This window comes from Parasteatoda tepidariorum, chromosome 1, assembly GCF_982258835.1.
Source record: "Parasteatoda tepidariorum strain Cologne lab strain chromosome 1, Ptep-v5.0, whole genome shotgun sequence".
Taxonomy (NCBI): domain Eukaryota; kingdom Metazoa; phylum Arthropoda; class Arachnida; order Araneae; family Theridiidae; genus Parasteatoda; species Parasteatoda tepidariorum.
This window is the reverse complement of record NC_141755.1, coordinates 118,699,699-118,722,320: the sequence shown is the minus strand read 5'-3', so window position 1 is coordinate 118,722,320 and position 22,622 is coordinate 118,699,699. Positions and strand designations below refer to the sequence as shown.

The 22,622-nt window shown below is 33.1% G+C and overlaps 1 long non-coding RNA gene across 1 annotated transcript; it reads right to left on the bottom strand.

The window, feature by feature from the left end:
- Nucleotides 1-103: 103 nt before the first annotated feature.
- LOC147816791 (uncharacterized) lies at nt 104-22,622 on the bottom strand. The gene is made up of 4 exons (XR_015428588.1): nt 22,537-22,622; nt 11,921-11,998; nt 10,212-10,263; nt 104-2,162 (listed from the first exon to the last, which is right to left on the bottom strand). It is a non-coding gene; the product is annotated as an uncharacterized LOC147816791 (long non-coding RNA).

The following is a 22,622-nucleotide window of genomic DNA, read 5'->3' as shown; positions in this document are numbered from 1 at the left end:
AGTTTTCAACATTGAATTTCTGAAACTGTATATCTTCCTCTTTAAGCTACCACCTTTTTTAGCGTAGATATTTTTCAAATTTTATCCGAAGTAAATTTTGCACTAGAATCTAACTCAACTAGATATGTCTAACTGGATCAATCTTCTGCTCAGCTAAAATGTTATTCTTAGGTTGTAAATATGACACACACACGAAATAGTCTTTTAATTACATCACTGGCTTAGAACTATTCGTATTAAATACAATATAAATATAAGATCACTTAAATCCATATACTTAAGAATATTTTTAGGAATTATGAGGTTTAACCTAAATAGAGGGTTAACGTTGAGCAATCATATATGATTAATGTTAAACACATATACAGCTTGCTTTTTGTATCGCATTAAAAATATACACAATATTAGACTGTAAAAGAAAATTTTCAAAAAGTATATTTTAGATGTCTTGACAAGGTTCTAAATTATCCTATCTTCTCCATTTGTTCTCACTTCCAAGAGTCTTTCTACTGATCTGATCTTTTCTTCTATATCCTTGGCGATTACGATGAAGATTAGAGGGGTACAAGGTTTCACCAAGAAACTTTCATCCCTCCCTGTAAAACATCTGACGAAAAGATTTAACTGATGGTGCCCTTTTAATTCCGCTAGCGATTTCCCTCCATGTTCCTCTGCAATTATTTTACGTTTTTCAAAGTTGTGGCCTCTTTCTAGTCTCGAACCCACTGCAGCACTGTCAAATTTTTGAGGTTGCCAGTCTCCACCCGCTCTGTCCTTCTGTTATTAATCTGTATAGTTCAGAGGTAAAAAAGGCTTTTCTAGGCATTCGTTCAACTGATATACCCTCAATTTTTTTGTCGGATCAGATTAAATTTAATTTTCGCTCGGGTTGAGTCTAGAATTAGTAAATAAGGAGACTTGGTAGGCGAATGAAACAGATATATATGCTAGTTTTCAATTTACTTTCACTATAGTGATACTTAATATTTAGCAATTAAAGATGATTCATTGTATCAGAAAGACCTTAAATCTGAACCATACATCCCATCTCAGGCCCTAGTAATTTTCACTGATAGTAGTAAATTGCACTCCGGTAGGCTTGGCAACTGTGTCTACGCTAAATTAGAGGTTGGTTTGAATTTTCATTGCAGGTTTCGCAACACAGACAACTGTTCGAATGTTCGCTCAGATCTTGCCATCAGAGAGGCTTTGAGTTTCGCCCTCCATTCTGAACTTACTGACACTTATATTCTGATGGACGGCAATTGTTCAATCAAATACTTACAAAACTGGATGGAAATTCTAAAAAAAGTATTGTACAAGATGTAATTTTCAAAATGTTTATACTTTCACAGTCAAGTTTGCCTCCAATGAATCTCTTCCCACTACGAAAATTAGGCGGTGGGGCGAGTGCTATCGGCATTGTCAACCGTCATCTATGAAAAGGTACCCCGACATAGAGTCGAGTTAACATGTCTTATATACTAGTGAATTAGAATTGTATTTTTGTTGTGGTAGATACACTATAGTACTCCCCCACCAGAATTATATCTGATAGAATTCGATGAACGGATACCAGTACTTGACTCATTGTTGTTTTGTTCACCGTCATGGTTGCTCTTATGTTGCGATTAGCAGTCGAGTGTATACAGGCCGACGTTGTGTGTGCAATTGAGACTGAGTAGCAATAGCGTGAAGAGGTGAAAAATGCCGCAGTCACAAGTTGCAAGTCAACTGTTCAATGTGGACCATCCATTAAAGTAGGCGTGTTCAATTCGAAGTGGGAGTTTCTGTCAAGATAGGCGTGTTCATATCAAAGTGGGAGTTTCTATCAAGGTAGGCATTTTCACATCACGTCCGGGTCACCAATGTGGGGATAGTAGTTATCAACTATGTCAATCTTCATCTATGAAAAGGCATCCCCTCTCAGAATTGAGTTAACATGTCTTATATACTAGTGAATTGGAATTCTATTTTTGTAGTGGTAGATGGAAATTGTCTCTGCAATTTGATGATCTGCAGCACAAACTGCGTTAGCCAGTTTACGAAGCGGCAACATATAATGTTTGAAATTCGTCGTCATCTTCACTCATCACTTCTTATTGAAATCATATCTGTGTTAGCAACGTATCAAACTATTCCACAGAATGACTCTACAGATCCTGAAACAAGAATTACATTTTTAATGTTTTTTCATAGCATGTTATAACAGTTATAAAAATCATAACTACTATCAAAACAATTTTTCCTTCCAACTACATACTCTAATGTCTGAAAACGACTCCCTTTGTTGTTCTATCTATTCTCTCTATCATTTGAAGGCTAAATTAAAACTTGAGGTTTTATTGTCAAAAATTATGCAAGGCTTGTTTTATCCATTGCTTTTTATTTGTGGTTAAAATAATAAAAGTTGTTGGTTGTGGGGATGACAGTTTGAGGCGAAATAGTGATTACTAGATCATATCAACTTAAACGTTTCAAGACAAAATTCGTTCTTGCATATGTGCTATACATTAATGCTTGTCTATACATTAATGCTTGGAACCAAATTAAATATTTTAGTTTGTAGGTCAAAAATTGGCTAAACTTTGTCCAAACCACGAAATTTTTAGAGGTTAGCTAACTAAAATTTTTAATGGGTGAATAATTTCTCAGCATGGGTTAACAAATGGCGCTGAAATTCATACTTTTGGTTTTATAGTTAAAAATTCTCTAAGTTATGTTTTGGTCGTGACTTTTCTCGGCGATCCAGCTAAGAAAATGGCAAAGTGAGCTAACAATTTCTAACAAATCGGACTAACAAATCGGATTAAAAGTCTGAAACCGTCTAAAAAATGCTTAGATTTATTAAAAATTGAGAAAAAGTTATTTTGAATATAATTTTTTTGGTCAAGTTGTCTATTGTAGGTAAAAAGTTTCTACAATAGGCCAATGTTAGGAGGAAAGATTTAAGCTTTTATTTTTTTACTAAAATGTAAATTTGTTTTCGACACAATCTATTTTCATTTATTTTTTTTTTTGCACGAGGAATAATCATTTTTTGCAACGGACTAACGCTTGGAGGCAAAATTCTAGCTTCTGTTATCCAGGTCAAAAATGAGCTAAACTTATTTTTGCCTTAACTTTTGTTTAGGTGATTATTTAACGATACTTTTTTGTGAGTGAACGGGAGCTACGTTTTCAAAATTATGTTTATCATCTTCACAATTCGTTTTTGCCACAACTTTTTTTTGGCACGTTTTCTACTTACAATAGGAAAGCTTATTCAATTCGATTATGAGCGAGGCAGTGTCTCAGTGGATAAAGTGCTTGCCACCCAGTGGGGGGGGGATGCGGGTTTAAATCCCAGCAATGCCTAATATTTACGAATTCTGCTCCCGACTAGTACAGACCAGATGTGGAATATCCTCAATGTTAGACGGATCTTGGAGTCGAATCCCCTTGCCATCGGGTTAACCGTGGGAGTTTTTCCTCACTCTTTAACACAAATGCAAGTGAGTTCCTTCAAAAAGTTTTCCACGAAAGTTACATTTATCCACGAGTTCAAACGCCGTTTGACGCCGGTTATAATACAGAATGGGGCACGTTTTTTTGAAGGGTCGGCTAACGAAATTTAGATAAATTTCACACCAACTAACAGTTCCGAGCAAAATTCGTTAATTTGGTTCAAAAGTTAACTTAAGCTGATAAGATGTTTTAGCCAAAAATTACTTATAAGCAGGTTAAAAATAAACATACCCGCAACAGCATAATATATTCTAGGGAAAGAATCATGGGAGCATCATGCATTGACCGCCTTTACTTTGAAGACGAGCTGGTACAAATGGATTCGAAGCTGGTGAACCTAAAAACTTTGGGGATCGGACCCCGGTTCTCCCCAAACACGCCTTAGTGCCTTCTCATAGTGGCTCTTTCGTTATCGCGTCCAGGAGGGAAAAAATTAAATCTTGTCGTCTAACAATTTTTTTAGAGGAAAACAAGGACTTCCGATATCAGTTTTAAAATTGTCATTTTCTTTAAAAGATGACAAAATGCTGTTTTAACCGTTTTTCTTATTTTGATTAAAGATTTGTTCTTACAAACGTTTGGAGGTAAAATCCAGATCCTTGGTTTCTAGTTCAAAAATTACGTGAAACTTGTAATTTTTAAAATATTTTAGCTGTCTAGAATGAAGGACGAAAATGAAGACAGAAATATTTTGAGGGGTTATGCAGGGATGGACAATACGTGAGACACATTGCTTGCTTAGTAATTCTGAGTATGAAGTCACTGATGAAAATGATAAAACGTATGAATAAAGTAGTACTTATAAAGTAGCACGTATAAAGTAGTACTTCTATCATTTTATTTTATAATGTAGTCATAGATTATGATATATAAAAAATCAAAATCAAAATTAAATTAATAGCAAAATACATTACTTTGTCATTTTAAGATTTCAACAAAGTAAATTGGAAAAAATTATAAAGTCGTTACAATTGTTACATCAGTAACTAACGTGATATCCCTTTGTAATCAATTACATTTTCCAATCTCACATTCATGGACCCAGATAGCGTTCGTAAAATTTTGATATCAATATTTTTTTCCAAACATCTTGATTGTATAAATCGAATCCGAGTTGTTCTTGAATTGTCGATCAGATCTGTAAAAGTGTCTTACTCATATCGTCCAAAGATTTTCTACCGGATTCAGATCTGGGCTACGTGATGGCCACTTAACCGCTTCCCTGATCATCCCGAGTTAACTCGGGTATGTATATATTGCAAATATTGATTATCCCGAGAAAACTCGGGAGTAGTAGAATTTGTCAGTGCGTTTTGTTTTATCCCGTTTTAACTCGGCCCCAAGAAAACTATAATCTACTGTGATTGGTTTGAAAGTTAGACAAGTTTTGTTGGAAGTTTTGCTGTTGGAGTGTGGAACTGCGCACGTCTTTTGTACGATTGTACATTTCGATGGTTGCTGAATTTACATAGAAAGCATGTCACTTCACTGGCGTTTAGAAAGTATCACTGCGTTCTCTAAAATATATACAAAGACTAATATTTAAGTTTTTTTTTCATTTGCCCGAGATAACTGAGGATAGTAAACTGATGGCAGATTAAATGTGTTTTAAACATTAAAAAAAAATTTCAACTTAAAACTTGTGTACTATGTTTTGTTTTAGTTCCTTGCATTTATTACTGAAATAAAAAATATATAGATTTTTTGCATTTAAAAAAAATGGTAAGGGACGCGGGATTTAGTCTCATTTGCTTTCATCCAGTGTTTAGTTGAATATGAACATTGTCTTGTTATAAGATTCAGTCTTCGGATGTTATAAGAGGAGCAACAGGAAATAAATTATATCCTGATACATAATGGAATTCATTTTGGTTCGTATAAATATTATTTTCGTCAGCCATCTAATTCATCCAAATTAAACGTCCACATCACTCCAATTCGTACTGTGTTTCTTTGTAAATGCTAAACGAACATTTTTGTGTCATTTAATAAACGGAGTTTTTTTTTTAATATTTATAAATTGAATGATCGGATTATTACTTAAAAAATTTCTAACCGCGCGGCTGCTGCGTGGTAATTTTATTTCATTATTTATTGTGCAGAGGAAATCTTTCCGTGGCAAGCAAGCTTCCAGTTTAATTTTTCTTACCTTCCAGTATGCTGTTTACGGCCATAGCTTTCAGGATTTCTGAGGTAACTATTCATTGTAGCCTTAGAGCCTTCCTATTTTTCTGCCAATTTCAGAACTACTCAAGCCAATTTCTTTAAAATCTAAAATTCTATCGCGTTAAAAGAGCTGACATTGTATTGCTCGTGCAAACTACCAAAATCTTCTTTTATACAACTCTGATTATCTACATTGGAGCAAATCACTTTCTAGCATGTTTCTTACCTGACGTAATTAGTATCAACTTTATACTTTTTTTTTGAATGATTATATTACCCATTTTGCCATAATAATATGCGAAACAAAAATAACATGCAAAGCAATTAGGCTTAAAATTTTTGCAAGCTGAAAATAAATTTGTATATTCAGCCATAACAGAAGTGTTTCATATTTGGCAGCTTTTTGCTCGGTTTTATATTTTTATTCAGGTCGCTATAGACACCGTTGAATAATGTCGTGAAATGAGACATATTTTTTCAAAATGTTTATTGTAAATATTTTCCTTGTAATTACTGTTTATGAATATTTATTTGTTACTTACCTGTTGCTAATAAACATTATTAAAAACGCATATCGTTCATTGCTGACTGATGAACAATTCAAAAACCTTCATCTTTTGATTCACAGTTATCCATTGCAGAATTGATGAAAATTAAAACAGTCATCGGTATAAAGTTTTTCAACGTTAGGGAATGCGAGATATGTAAGTAATAACTCTAAATAAATCTTGATCTATTGGATTCAAGCTATTGATCCATAGCTGCGTTCCCCAACCTTTTTATCACCGCGAACCTGTCAACGTTTGATAATTTTACAGCGGCCCTCTTTGGGGGGGGGGGGGCGTTGATTGTTTATATTTTAGATTATTTTGATTTAATAATTTTAATTTCATTATATTTAATCATGCCTTCAAAATAAAATACAGTTACACCAAAAAATAAATATAAAGTGATTTAACATTTTAACTTACTAGAACGTTAAATCAATGAGAACCCTGAGCTTGTTTGTTTCTTTGCAATGAGACGGTTCCATCTGGGGGTAATATCAGAGGCAATGATACATTACATACATTAAGAAAATTTATATCACTACCTTCGGGGGCTCCTTTTTTTAAATAAATAAAATTTTAATGGAACGCAGATATTTTTAATTTGGTGTATAAACCTATGAATTTAAATTCAGTTTCAATGAAATTGGCGGCCCGGTACCATTTGATCCACGGACCGGGGGTTGGGGAACACTGATCTATAGGACTCAATGGATTGAGGGCCTGACCCAAAATATGCATGTAAGCGATATTTTAAGTTACTGAATCGGACACAAAAACGTACACTTTTGGAATAAACATATATCTTTTTCGATGAGTTCAAATTCTTTGCGGTCGAAAGTTTGGACCCATTTATGCTAATTTTACTCTTTGCTTATTTCGTTGTATCTCGTGAACTTTTAAAGCGAATCGACAACATTTCTTTTAATCCCAGTCTCAGCAATGGTTGGAAGAATGGGCCGAAAATCAGTTTCAGGAAGATCTTCACTGGCTAAGCCCCTAAATGCTGCCTTTTCCCTTATACACAGGTCCCGTGCCCACTTTTGGGAAAGCGGTTTACATTATGTCTATGGAAGTTAGCCTTCTTCCCTGAATAGTTCTTTGGAAATAGATTTCTATTTATCAGGAAGCATTCGACCCATTTCGTTCAAATTTTATATTTTGCCATATACATTAGTTAAAGCAATTGGTAAGAAAAATAGTTTTTTTCTGCATTAAAAAACTGACAAAACAAACAAAGCAAAACCTAGTCAAAATATATGAGGAAAAGATGGGCACATTCTGTGTCCTAAACTTAAAGAAAGCTGGTCACTTGTCCAGCGCAAAAGCTGACCGATATCCTGTCAGAGAAAAACATATCTAATAAGGTATATAATGGCCTCAAACAGCTAAACAACTCTCGCATCGGTGTTTCACACTGTTTATCAGGGTAGATATCTATTACTATGGCATCCACTCTTGCACCAAGGTAACCTTGAGCTCACCAGTGGTCATTGGAGTTGGTCTTTAAGCTGCAATGAAGCATCCATGGATGCTTCATACCTGTTCGATGGGATTCAGTTCAGGGGACATCGCATGCCACTTTAGTTGTTGAATATTACCCGATTAGAGTTAATTATCCCGAACTGAACCATGTATGGGGCAGCGTTATCGAACAAGAGGTTGAAATTTGATCCATATGGTCAGAGGAAAAAGGTCCCATAGGGTGCAAGGATTGCGTCCCTGTATCGCTGACCTGTCAGAGTACCTCAATCGTACACATTAAGATTGGTATGCTTGCCTAACATGAGCCTGCCCAGACCATCCGACTTCCTTGATCATAGTGGTACTTTTTGACAATGTTAAAGGACCCATATCGACACCCCTGATCTCTCTAGATGAGAATGCGTCTCGAGTCGGTGTCCAGGCTGAATCTCAACACATCGCTGAAGAAAACCAACTCCCAATCATCCTTTGTCGAAGACAGAGGTGTTTCCGGAACCATGCTAGACGGGTTTTTTGTGGATCACTGTAAACGGGACGCTGGGTTCAGGACGCCTGGCATACGGGGCACCTGTATTAAGCCTCTAGTCGACTGTTATCCGTAAAATAATAAATTTCTACTGCATTATGCAGGTTGCGAGGCTTTCACGGGCTATCACTTTTGGCTAGAACTGGCTAATAATGGTCTTGAGACAGCGCTGTTGCCCTTTTGTCACCTTGATCAGGCTGACGAACTGCTGCTCCCCCCTCTCTCTGTGTGAACTTTCTCGAAACCTAGAGGTCCTTACAACAAGTATCCTGTTGGTAGGGCACTGGACCTGTGTCCAAGAGGTCGTGGGTTCGATCCCCGCCGGCCGAAGACCCCCGTGTTGTCAATGGTGACTGTTGCACGTTAAATCTGTTGAGTCACCAAATCCTCCATGTTGCCATAACAAATCCTGCCTCTGGGGGTACTGATCCAGGAGTTTCTTTGTCATCTAGATTGGTTCAAAATTACAAAGCTACGGATTGCCCTGCTTTGTGTCTTCCAACTCCCTGCCATCGTGATTAGACGATGAAGATTGGCGATACTAAAGATGGGTAAAAAAATGTCAAAAACAAAGATTGGGCTAAGCTACGATGTTTTAGAACGTCTTTACGCTACAATCTTAGGCGAGCAAATGAGGTACCACTACATAAATGCAATCATTGCACCACTGCCATAAGATGTCACTGACTACTGCGTGGCAAGGTGTGCGCGAAGAGCTTAGCTTTCATCTCATAACTCATTTGCATATACGTGTTGCTTTTTATTTATTTATTTATTTCTTTAAAAAAACCGTTCCTTCCTTTAATTGGTTTCATCAAAGTAAAGTGATATTCTTTGAAGTGACGCAAAAATTAGTGTACCATACAATTCTAATTTTCCCCCTATAATCAAAGAAAGTAAAGTATAATAAATAATTATTAAAAATAATTTTTTGCATGGAATTATCTTCGGATAAATGAATTTTATAATTGTGCGCAAAATATTTTCAATTCGCTTAAAAGTTCTCTAGATATGGGGGAATACGCAAAAAGTAAAATTAACATTAAGTGGTCCAAACTTTAAACCACTCCCCTGATCAAACTAAGGGAACCATATTTTACAGATTGCTGCCATTCCTTATATTTTGAGGGTCAGAAATCTGAAATCGTCGAGAAAAAAAGTATGTTTATTCAGAGAGAGTACGTTTTTTTTGTCTGATTTCGTAACTTTATATATCGTCTGCGCTAATTAATTAGCTTATTTAACCCTCGAACCATTAAGATCTAGACCGAATACTTGAAGATCCAATCATGAGATTAAAACTATTCAGGGCTGATTTGATTTTTTCTTCTTTTATGCAATGTTCATCAAAATTAAATTTTATTGCGGAAGTAGCTTTAAAGATGCCACATTTCAGTTGAAGTGCGCAGTTTTGAGAAAAAAGCCAACAAAAGAAATACGTAACAATATTAACAAAAAGGAGTGATACATTTTAAAAAAAAGCATAAAAGTATTTCTATTGAAACTAAAATGATGAACTGATGAAGTTGTTTCAGAAACTTTACTGTTGTTATTGTAGTTCATTTACGTCGCACTAGAGCTGCACAATGGGCTATTGGCGACTGTCTGAGAAGCATCCCTGAGGATGATGCGAAGACATACCATCAGAATTTTGATCCTCTGTAGAGGGGATGGCACCCCCGCTTCGGTAGCCCAACGACCTGCGCGCGAAGTCAAGCACTTTACGGTAGAACAGTTTAACGAGGATCCATACCGCACACCCTCGGTCCCTACGCAGAGTGATCCAAGTGGTCACCCACCCGCACACTGACTACAGTCAGTGATGCTTGACTACGGTGATCTGTTGGGAAACGTGTCTTAACGATCAGTCCACTGCGGGGCCTGAAACTTGACTAAGAAGTGAAAGTTGGAAGTCTTAATTTTTGGTCAAAACATGTGAAGATTACAAAACTGATAAATCATGAAAAGTATATTCTTACCTGACATATAGTGTACGTCATTATACAGCACATTTAACGCCACAACTCTTCCCTACAAGAAAAATAGTTACTTTAGTAGAACCATAGCTCCAAAAAAGCAGTCTAAATAATGTAATCAGAATTGAAGGGTGTGTTACAATTCCCCCCGGAATTGGAAGTGAAATTGGTTTGATCTCCAAATTTAAATCCCTGAGATATTTTTTATGGGGTTACATCAAAAGATTCTGTATTGATACCCCCTAAGTAATGTGATTTCGTAGAATTACGATCATGGACCACATCCGCTACCATTGATCGTGATATATTGCAGCGAGCGTGGCAAGAATTCTAATTCTGCCACATCACCAAAGATTCACATACTGAGCATACTTTGGAGAGAAAGAAATGTAAGTGAAAGTAAAATTTGTAGATGCATTGATAGTATTTTGTTTGTTATAAATCTTCCAAACACTGGATGAAACTGAATTGTGACACTCCCTGCATACAGTTGTTGCCTCGAATAATAAAAGTAAGACACATGTTGAAAAAATTATATAATAAACAGTTAATAGGGTTCATTATTGGATAACTTTGCAAAACGCTGACCTGTTTGAATTCGGTATAAGAAAGTTCCGCACTACATGCTCTTTTCATGTGCTCTTCTACAGTTCCAAAAAACGCATGGTACACATGTTAGTAAGCATAAATCAACATACAGTCCATGGTCTAATCTCAAGCTGCAACGAGCTAGAGGGAGCCTCCCAGCGACAGCCATAAAAAGGCTGTTTACTGCAACTGTTTTCATTTGCTCTGTGGATCTCCGATCAGATGGATGCGTTACTCAAATCAGGAAAAGGTGGAGATGCAGTGCATGCACGGAACTACGTACGACAATGCAAGGGAAGTTCCAAAGATGGCACGGATATCGTTTTCCAACATGTCCCCGATGCAAGAATATTTCAACGACTGAACGAACAACTATGCGACAGGGGTTCTTTTTCAAGTTGCAAGCAAGATACCGGACGTGGCAGGTGTGTAAGAATGCCATTTGTAACGGACGAAATTGTGCATCATATTTAAACGTGTGAAAATCAAGTTTCGAACGTAAAACTACGTTGTTTCAATCTCTTATGTTTTCTGACACTCATGTCACTGACATCATTTTCAACATATTACAATACTCGAATTCCGAGTTATAAAATAATCACATTTTAACACGCTTAATTTAGCAACTATTCTACCGTGAATCCATGTCGTTTTTTAATCATTTCCTCTTTAGTTTCTCACATTCCGATATTTTTTTGTAAGAGATTAAGATGTTGAAATTCAAATTACAAAGTAAGCACATTCTGATACATTCACTAATAAATCGACGTCGTTTACTGATCATTGTCTATTTCTGTTTCGGTTTTCTTTTAATATAAGATTCTGATATATGATATTTCGACACGAATTATCACTTTTCTGAATTATGACTTTTTGATGCATGACGCTTTTAATACAAATTCAAATTTGTTTCAGTGCATTTTTTATAAATTTATCCCTTGCTTTTCAGCCATTTCATATGATTTTTTTAAAATCTGATATTTTATACAAATTTTTTTTATGGCGCAACTTAGGTAGTTTGGCAATAATGATTTCCTTAAATTAATCTTTTTTTTTTTAGTTTTCTTTTTTCTGTTAATTGTCACTTTTTAGATATTTTTTGTTAAAATTGTAGCCATAGTTACCTCGCATCGAACTTTGTAGCAAATAGTTGCAGTTTAGTTGCCATTACAGACTTTCTCTTCTCTCTTACAAAAATAAACCTATAATTGCAAGGAAAACAATTAGAAATCAAATATAATATATATCCCGGTATATAGTAATATATAGTATATAATAAGCATTACAATATACAATATATGTTACGGACAGTGATTACGAGAAAAAAAAAGATTACGCAAAAAAGTGCTTAAGCGAAAAAATGCTTATGCGAAAATTGATTAAGCGGAAAGGGATTAGGCGGAAAGTGATTACGCGGAAAGGGATCATCAAGCAAAAAGTGATCATCAAGCAAAAAGTGATTGCTCAAAAGGTGATTGCTCAAAAAATGATTACATAAAAAAATGACACTTTTTTGCGTAAACTTCTGAAAATCAATCATTCAAACTTGGCTAAAAATCAGTTGTCGTAGCTTTCATTTTTTTATGGATCGGCTGAAAAATATTTTTTAGCGAGTAAACACAAAAGTCTCAATCAATTAACATTGAAAAAAATTTTTTAAATTCAGTTCAAAAATTAGTTGTAATTAGCAAAAAAATTTTAAAAAATGCAAGATCGCTGGCCGAAATTTTAATGCCTCAAATTTGGGATTACAGAAGTTAGTCCATAAGAATTAGTCCACTTAAAAGCTGTTTTGGCTGTAATTTTTATTTTGAATAAAGGTTTTTTTAAACCATGTTTTATACACCGGTTCAACATTTTAAGGTAATACTCAAACCTGTGGCTTCTAGGTCAAAAATTTGCTTTGGTCATAGCATTTTTTGGCGGATGAGCTAAAGAAAATTTTATAGTTAAACATAGGCTGACGGATTTCTTAAAACTTGTTTAAATTCGGGGGCAAATTTAAAACAATCGGTTTCTATTGTCAGAAATGAGATTGTTTCGCCAATATTTTCCCCCCGATGGGGAGACAATACTTTCAAAAAACTTAAACGCAGAGGTAACCAATGCGTGCCACGAATGACATGCCAAAACAATAAAGTAAAAAGCGAATTGATACCAATATTAAAATTTAAAAGGTTTTACAAAATATTTCTTCGTTTTTTTCAATCGAGGAATATGTGTTAGTTTCCCATTGCTCATAAGTAATAAACTTTGTGAAAAACCAATATCGTTTATCTCGGACAGATGGACAACTTAAAAGCCTTTAACTGCCGACAATTTCAAATTCACAACCGTATATTGGTGACCTATTGGTACTGAATATCTATAAAAGTTGGAAAAGTAGCCATAATATTATTTTTCAAAAGATTGTATATCGCAGGCTAAACTTTTTTATAATAGGATAAGTTTGGATACTAATTTTAAATTTTTAGTTATTGTTAAAAAGTTTAAACTTGTTTTAGACATAATATATTTTTTTGGCATGCGGAAAAACCATTTTATATAACGGTCTGATGCTTGGAGACAAAATTATAACTTGTGGTATTTAAGTGAAAAATTCGGTAACTCAATTTATTTTAGTTTGAGCAATGACCACGCGAAAATTGTTTGTGGGATAACGTGGAGCTAACGATTAATATAGGTCCCGTTTTACTGCAGACTTTAAAAATTAACTGTGGAAAAAGTTTTGCCACATTTTTTTTGGAAGCTTGCTACCTACAATGTTTTTTTTTATACATCCATCGTTGAACAGCCAATTAAATTTTTTTGGGTTTACGACTACTAATGTTCAATGTCTCCGTAGCCTTGTAATTTTGAATCAATCCAGAAGACAAGGGAACTCCTGGATCAGTACCCCCAGAGGTATTGATTTGTAATGGGAACATGGAGGACTTTGTGACTCGACAGATTTAACTTGCATCACGCACCATTTACTACACGGGGAGTCTTCGGTCGGTGGGGATCGAACCCACGAACTCTTGGACATGGGCCCAGCGCCCTACTGACTAGGCCTTTCTATAATAGATTTAGACAATGAGCGGTGCCTCAGGGGATAGAGGGTTTCTACTCCCATTTGGTTGGTACTAATTCTTGGTTTTTAGGTCAGAAGCATAGATATAAAGCATAGATATTCTGTTAGCAACATTGCGATGGACAGCACTATACAACGTTAAAAAATAAGAATTATTATAACGTTTATTACATATTTATTCTTTGTTATTTCAGTTTATGAATATGTGTTACCTACCTATTTTTAATCTGTAATAAACATTGTTAAAAAAAGTACCATTCATTGCCTTCTGATGAACATCTTAAAAATCATTAACTAGTTTCAACTTTAGATTTACAACTAGCAATCGAATAACTGGCTAAAATTTAAACTAAGTGTCGTCGCTGTAAATTTTTCAATGTTATAATTTGTGTATGCAAAATTATTGCGAGAATTTAATAAAAAATTGACTTTGAAATGTGTCTGTGAAACACATTTTCTTGCTTGTAAATGATTTATATACTTTTTGTTACTATATTTTTGTTTCCATCATAGTTCAACTAACAAGTTAGTAATAAAATAAAAATTTTGACTTTTTCAAATATCGAAAAAAAATTTTTTTTCTTTTTAATTCCTACTGCACATTATAATTTTTTAAACTTTGGTAATGAACTTAATAAATTTTTTATTGCGAAATTCATTTCATTGCAAATGATTTTAGAGGTTAAAATTAAATAGCGAATTGAAAATTTTTTATATTTATCCCTAGATTAACGTAAACTGTTTCCAGCAATGGTTTTAAACTTCGATGCATAAATTTAAACTTGTGGTTTAAAATCTAATAAATATTTGTCACTGTCACTTTTTTTTTCTGTAGAGGTTGGCCAGAAGAAACGTTTAGGGGCTAACGATTTCGTATAATAAGCTTCTGTTTCATGGTAAATGGGTAATCAGAGGAGTGAGCTATGAAGCAATGGGTTATCAATTTTAATTGTTTATCATTTCGAGTGGGTTAATATTAGTTCAAATTTTTGTTTCAAACATATCTTTGTATTATCTTTTTATTGGTTTTCCGAACGAAAATTTTTGAAGGACTAAATTGGTGTCTTGGGATATTCATCCACTTTTAGATGCATCTGAATAATTTTTTTTCCGCACATGCGCTATATAAAGCAACTACTTCAATTACTCTCATCTGGAGCAGTTTTTATTACTATTTTTTTAATTTTAAAGCAATAATTTCATTATCAGTTTAAAATTGATTCAAACGCTTTGTTTAATTTTTTTAAATATTTAAGCTATAGCAAAAGTGGCACTAGACCTAGTATATATTTCGGACATTTACCAAAGGTCTAGTCATACTAGTTCAGGTTAAGTGCCATTGCCCGGTATACATTTGCCCGGTATATCCTACACTGATGTTTTTTTAAGGTCAAGTGTCACTGCCCGGTTTACATTTGCCCGGTATACCCTACACTGATATTTTTTTTAAGGTCAAGTGCCATTGCCCGGTATATATATGCCCGATACTCCAAATACTGATGTTTGTTCTAATCTATCGTCAGTAAGTATTAAAATATCGAATAAATGTAATTATATCCACGAATAAATTAATATCAAATCGGATGTAATAAATATTTTGGACATTCACCAAAGCGACTAATTTGATTGTCAACATTCATGGGTGAAAGTCAACAACCACCGATTTCGGTCATTCACAGTAACATGCACATCATTTACATAATAACCTCATCAGGACGTTTATTTCATAGTTTGCCTAAATAGCATCCGGCATTTCAAAAAATAAAAATAATTGGTTTTGTTAGCGATGATGTCGTAAGGCGATAAAAAATCATGCATAGTACAGATAAAGAAGATATTAACCTCGAAGGAAAAGTGGATGAATACCACAAGGAACCGACTAAATTAGAGTAACGAAATTTCTGCAAGAAGCTAACATTTTGAGCCAAAATTCAATATTATGTTTTCTAAAATTCGAACACTTACTGCAGCTTACTATTTATGCTGTTTTTAAGAAATATTTAATGTAATATTTTAACTTTTAATCTCCGCATACCCCCCTTGGGTGGGTCAGTGTTCTACTTACCTTTCAAATTTCTAAGTAAAAGATTAGTTAACGCTTGCTAATGCTTTTTTTAAACGGTAGGTTTAGAGATCATTAAATATGTAAAACCAATTTCAGACAAAACTACATTTTAACTAGTGAGTTAACGTACAGGGTTGCCGGATTTGAGCCAGATAAATCAAAGCAGGTGCGCTTTTTGTTCAAACCACTAAAATAAGATCGGCTAAAATAAATAAAATGCAGACTTTTATGAAAACAAAATATTTTTCAAAATAACCAGATGATGTAAAAGTTATAATTAAATATGATTGTTTTAATTAAATGATACAGTGCGCAAAAGAAAAGATATCACCCTCAATAACTTTCTATCTAATGATCTGATTTTCTCGCACTAAGTGTCAATCTTAATGATTCCTGGGGGGGGGGGTGACCTCAAATATGCTAATTATTTAATGATAACTATTAAGTTACGAAATCGGAAACAGAAAAGTACTTTCTCTGAATACATATATATATTTTTTACGTATTAGGATTCTTAACCTTCAAAATACAGTGCGTAGACGCAATCTAGGAAATATGGTCCCCATAGTTTTGTCAGGAGAGCGATCCTAAGTTCAGACTCCTTAATGTTAATTTCACTTTTTGCGTTTTTAGTCTTACTTTTAAAACTAATTAGACATTTAAAAAAAAAATGCTCCCACTCATAAGCCCATTTACTCAAAGATAGTTTCATGAAAAAATAATTTTTAATAATTACTTATTATTTTTCATTATTTAATTGTGGATAGAAAAAAATTGAATTATGAGGTATAATTTATTTTTATAACATTTTAATCTACGTATTTTTCTATATCAAAATCTGAAGCTTCAACCGTTTTTAGTAGAAATCGAGAAAAATTAAAGTTGTTTTTTAAGAAAATAATTTAGCGAAGATGAAGAATTATTATTATTATTATTATATTGGCGATTAATATTTAAATGTAGATAATTTACGAGAAACTTAAGTTAAGCGCGCATTGCATAAAATTTCATTCCCATTTTTTTCGCTAATAACCGACTGCTAATTTTTTTTTCTTAAATTATAAAACACGATGTTTCTTTTCTAGTCGTCTAAAATTCCTAATTTAGTAAAGAAATTTGAATAAAACATTTTATTCAACGAATGTCGAGTTTTGTAAAAGCTTTTTTTCTTATAGAATGTGATTATTCAGTTTTTTTCTTTAAATTTTATTTTCTAGTTTGTTTTTTCAATAATTGATACAATTTCAATAATATACGTCCACATGCATAGATTTGGAATAATATAATTATCAATTTCTTCAGTCTATATTTTATAACTATCAATAAGAATGCTTAGTCACCATTTTTAAGTATTGCAGAATTTTTCAAGATCTTATATATCGTCCTAATCTTAAAATAAATTTTTTAATTACCTGTCCGCGCGTGTCTCGCAGAACTATTTTATCAATTATTTCATTAATTTTAACATTTCTCAAAATCTTTTTCTTGACGCTACCACGTATATTATTTTTTTACTAATATACTGAGAATTTTTATCCATTTTTTTAATTTAGGTTTTCTTTAAGGTAAAATTCATTTTTAAATTATTATCAAGTTTTTATTAAAGAGAACTTAGAATTATTGCTAGCTAGCTGGGAATTAAGTCTTGTTAAGAAATTAAAAACATTCTGTTGCTCAAAATTATTCTGTGTTAAACAGCTGACTATTTATTAAGCAAACTATCAGGGAGACCGGAAAATAATGTCATTTTGGTGCATTTGATATTTGTCATCAAGATTTTATTTTTAATCAATGATTTATTCACAATCGTTAGCAACAACGATTTCAATGCGGGATCGAAAATGAATCGAAATGAATCTAAAAAAATTAATTTGTTTTCGAGACTAACGAATATTTAATGCGCTAAAACGACATTACTTTCCGGTCCCCCTAATATTTTGTTCAAAAAATAAAAATAAATTATTGTCTTTTTTTATTGTTTCTTATTTTTTGAGTAATGAAAAGTAAATGCATAGGTGTGCCCACCAAAAAAATACAACAAATTGCCTTTGTTTTTTTTAATTGAACGAAAAATTATGCACATGCAATTTTATTTTGATATTCAAACTTATTCTCGACCCATAATTTTTAGAAATTACCCTCTTATTAAAGTTAATGCTGAAAAAATTTGCTTAAAGTCAAAAACTCCTTTAGAACAATAAAAAAGAATTATATCAGGAAAATGCTCGATTTGCCTTATTTTACACTAAAAATAGAAAAATGTAAAAAGATTTCAAAACCGTGTTATTTCTAGAATCATCTCACAAAATTTTTGTTTTCCTAACTTTAGAATTTCCTTAACCCTTTGCGGTCGTATTAAGTTCATACATGGGTGTCATGCTGGTCGGAATTACTTTTCGTTGAGCGAACAGTAATACATAATATGCAGGATTATGAAAGAAAAATACAATTTATTAATTCTTTTTTAAACTTTAGATATATGTAACACAATAATATGTTTTAATTTTGTGTAAAAAAAATATTTTATATTTCTCCATCGTGTGATATCTTTCAAAGCAGTCTCCAATAGGAAGCTCTGGTTTTAGAGAACATATGTCGCAAAAATAATTAGCTTGGCCTTCAATTTTTGTGTTTAAGCATTCAGAACAATCTTTACTCTTTACATCTTCAGAGTGCCTCATTATATGTATAGTTGGCCATTAAGCTGTGGCTAACATCTTTGCTGGGGTAAATTTTTTCCACTCTATTTTCTTCCCCCAAATACACTCTATAACAAAAAAATCGACACACCAAGAAGGAGTTGTCCGATTGAAACGAAAATTGGTGAATAGGAAGACAATGTACAGAATAGTAAATGATTAAAATTTCAGAACAATTGAATAATTTATTGCAGAGTTACAGTAACAAGTTCAATAAGGTGTTGACCCGCCTCTAGTCTGGATACAAGCTGACACACGGCGTGGCATAAACCGATAAAGCTCCCGGATGGTCTCCTGCGGTATTTCCTGCCAAATTCGATCCAATTGTCGAACGAGGTCTTCAACATTCCGTGCCAGATGCAATCGCTTTCCCATCATATCCCAGACATGCTCGATGGGAGAGAGATCTGGTGATCTGGCTGGCCAAGGAAGATTTTGACAAGCTTGCAGACAGTTCATAGCAACACGTGCTGTATGTGGTCTGGCATTGTCCTGCTGAAAAACCAGCCCAGGGTGCTGCAAAAGGAACGGTAGCAAAACAGGTCTTAGGATGTCGTCGACGTGCCGCTGTGCAGTAAGTGTACCTCTAATGACGACCAAAGGGGAACGGCTGTCAAAGGAAATGGCCCCCCAGACCATAATGTATTGTTGAGGTGCAATAGTGAAGGCAGGATCTCCCCTCTGCCCTGTGCGTCTCCAAACACGTCTTCGATGATCGTCAGGACACAGTTGGAAACGGGATTCGTCGCTAAAGACTATACGTCCCCAGTCGGCATCATTCCAACCATATCTGTTCAAAACATTCATGCATGCGAAATTTCAAAGCAATCGGATGATTGCTTCTTGGTGCGTCGATTTTTTTTGTTATAGAGTGTAGCTGTAACCCAGCAAATAGTTTTAATATATTTTTTTTAGAAATCATAAATAGAAATTGCTCTTTTATTTCATTGTAAAAAGACAAAAATGTTAATGTTTCATTTATGCTCAATCGAAACGTGACAATTAACCCCATAATTTAAATCTATTTGGAAGTAACGTTTAATAGCCTGAAACAGAAATAATTAAAATTATTAGATTAGAAACTAAACTTATTTCTTTATTATGTTAAGGGCGGCAGGAAAGAGGAGGAAAAGACACTTTCGTGAAAATCCGATCATTAGAACGAAAATTATTCATAGTCATACCTTTTTTTTCTTTTTGGCGGACTGTACATTACATGATACTATATGATTTAATATGATAATTTGAAAATCGTTAGTTTATTGGAGAAACAGATGTAAACTTTAGAAGTGTTAAGAACAATAATTTTAAACTAATTGAAATTATAATAATCAATTTCTCAAATTTTACAACCAAATGTATTTTAATTAGTATTTTTAACAAATCTAAGATTTTTATAGAAAACTCCTGATAAAAAGTTTCTGCACAATTTAGGAAAAATACTTGTTTAAGCAGGAGCAATGTAAAGCACAACTAGTATGAATTAAAACGTTACTGTAATATATTTAGAATGATTTTAGGCTGATTTTAAAGTAAATGGGATGAATTGCAGCAACAACAAAAAAAAAAAGAATTATTATACATTACTAGCATTTTAACAATTTGTGTAATAAGTACCATTAAAAAAAGTAAGTAACTTTAACTAGTAAGAGATTTCTTTTTGGAGAAATTAAGTGGAAAAATATCCGTATTATTAAAGTTTATTTACACAGTAAAAATTTTAACAAGTGCAATCTTATTAATAATCTATTTTTATATTGGGAAAGAATGCGGCAACCCCCTATATATTGAGGGTCAGAAATTAAAATCTGTTTAAAAAAAAAGGTTATGTTTATTCAGAGAAAGTACGTCTTTGTTTATGATTTCGTAACTTAAAATATCGTTCACACAAATTACTACGTTTGAAGTCACCTCTCGGAAACATTTAGTTTGAGTCTTAGAACGTGAAAATCCGATCATTGCACAATAAGTTATGCACAGTGCTTGTTTTTTTTTGCACACTGTACTTGATGTATATAAATTCATAAAAATTTAAGTTATCCACTTATTTCTAGAAACGAATTTTTACTTCAAAAAAACTAAAATTTTAACTTCTGCAACTTGAAGACATGAAAATATCTTTTAAATCATTGTATCATCATACAACTTGTAGTAGATAAGATACTGATTGTTTCTGTCACGTTTGTTGCATTATTTTAACAGGTGTTATTGTGAGCAGCAGCATTAGACGTCTGATGCATTATTACATCATAAAAAATACTATTAATTGAAAACTATAAATAATCAATAAATTCAATTTAAATACAATATGTCTATACACATTGGACAAAAAAGTTGTGAGCCCAACTCAAAAATCCTGAAAATTTCTTGAGTAAAATCATTAATGCCGCTTTTCAAAAAAATTATTGTTTTATAAATTTAAATCACTGATATTTTCAGAACATGAAATTTCTAAATAAATAATATGCAGCATAATTTAAATCAATAATTATGTATAGGTTTACTTTTATCGCTAATCGCGTTTACTATTCTACCAGAAGAAATATTTACAAATAAAAGAGATGCCAAGCATAAATTCAAATCATAAAATTTTTAAATGAAATTGTATGCAAGAATTTTTATACATAAATGTGATTGATTTCTCCAAACTTTTGGATCTTGGATTTCCGGATCGCGGTTAGAGAAAAATCTGGAAATCCGGATTTTTTCCGGAGCACAATATTCTCTGCAATAAGGTAAAAAATATAAAAAAAGTCAATAAAAGCTATTTAAATAAAATACGGTTTCTTTAATAAAATCAACCCGGCTTAGAGTTTATTTTGAATAGGCAGACCTTTATTGCTACACTGCTAACAAATGCTAACTATGGACCAACAGTTTGAAGAGACCATTTCTGGTGGGATAAAGGTTTACTACTATAGGCTAACAGTTAAAGGCAAAATTCAAACTGTTATTTCAAGGACGAAATGTTTTATAGTTCTCTCTTGTTGCGCCATATTATTTTGCGGATGGAACAAAAATTTTTTAGGCAGTTTAATATGTACTAATAATTACCAGCTACGGGCTATTGTTTGGAAGTAAAAATGAATTATTTTGTAAGTCAAAATATAGTTGAAAATTTATTTAATCCAAAACTTTTTTGACAAATGAATATTTTATTTGGATTAACAATGTCATATACTTGGCTTAAATTTGGAGGCGAAATTTAAATGTCTATTCTTTTTCGTCGAAAACTAACTAAAATTTATTTTGAAGATTATTATGCCTTTTTTTGTGGAGAAATTACGAAACATTTATTGGATGTCAATTTTCTGAATTCGATGTTAAATTCAAACATTTAGTTTTTCTTTTTGTCAAAAATCAGCGAAAACCTATGTATGGCATTTTTTAGCGGTCAAGCAAACGAAACTTTTTGGAGATCAAATTTAAGTTACCAATTTTCTATAATTCTTATTGCTGTCTAATAAATTTTATAAAATGCCAGAAAAATTGTAATTATAAAGGGTCACTAAAGGGCGTAAAAGCAACGCCATTTTCTTAATGATGTTATTTCCTATAACCAAAAAAGCATTTCTCAAACTAATAAAAATGAAAAAGATTTGTGTGCATCAAAATTCAAGTTCATAAGAGAAATAGTTTTAAAAAAAAGTATGTAACCTGTGTTTGGAAATTCCAGTTTTGAGAAGGAGAAAAAAAAAGTCAGCAAAAAGGACAAGTAGCAACATTAATAAGTTACACTAAGAGTTTTTTTCTTCAAAAAACAAACATAAATAGTATTACTGAAACTGGAATAAAAACTTAAATTATTTTTTATTCTTTATTGAGGAGTGAAAATTGAACTAAATATTTTGGTCGGCACTGGGAGATCTTATAATTAATGGAACACGAGAATGAAATTCGTACCTGAATTCTGGTGTATCTCATTATACACCTAAATCAACGTCATCAGTACTCAACTCTATCAGGAAAGAAGGCCACATCTTGTTCTG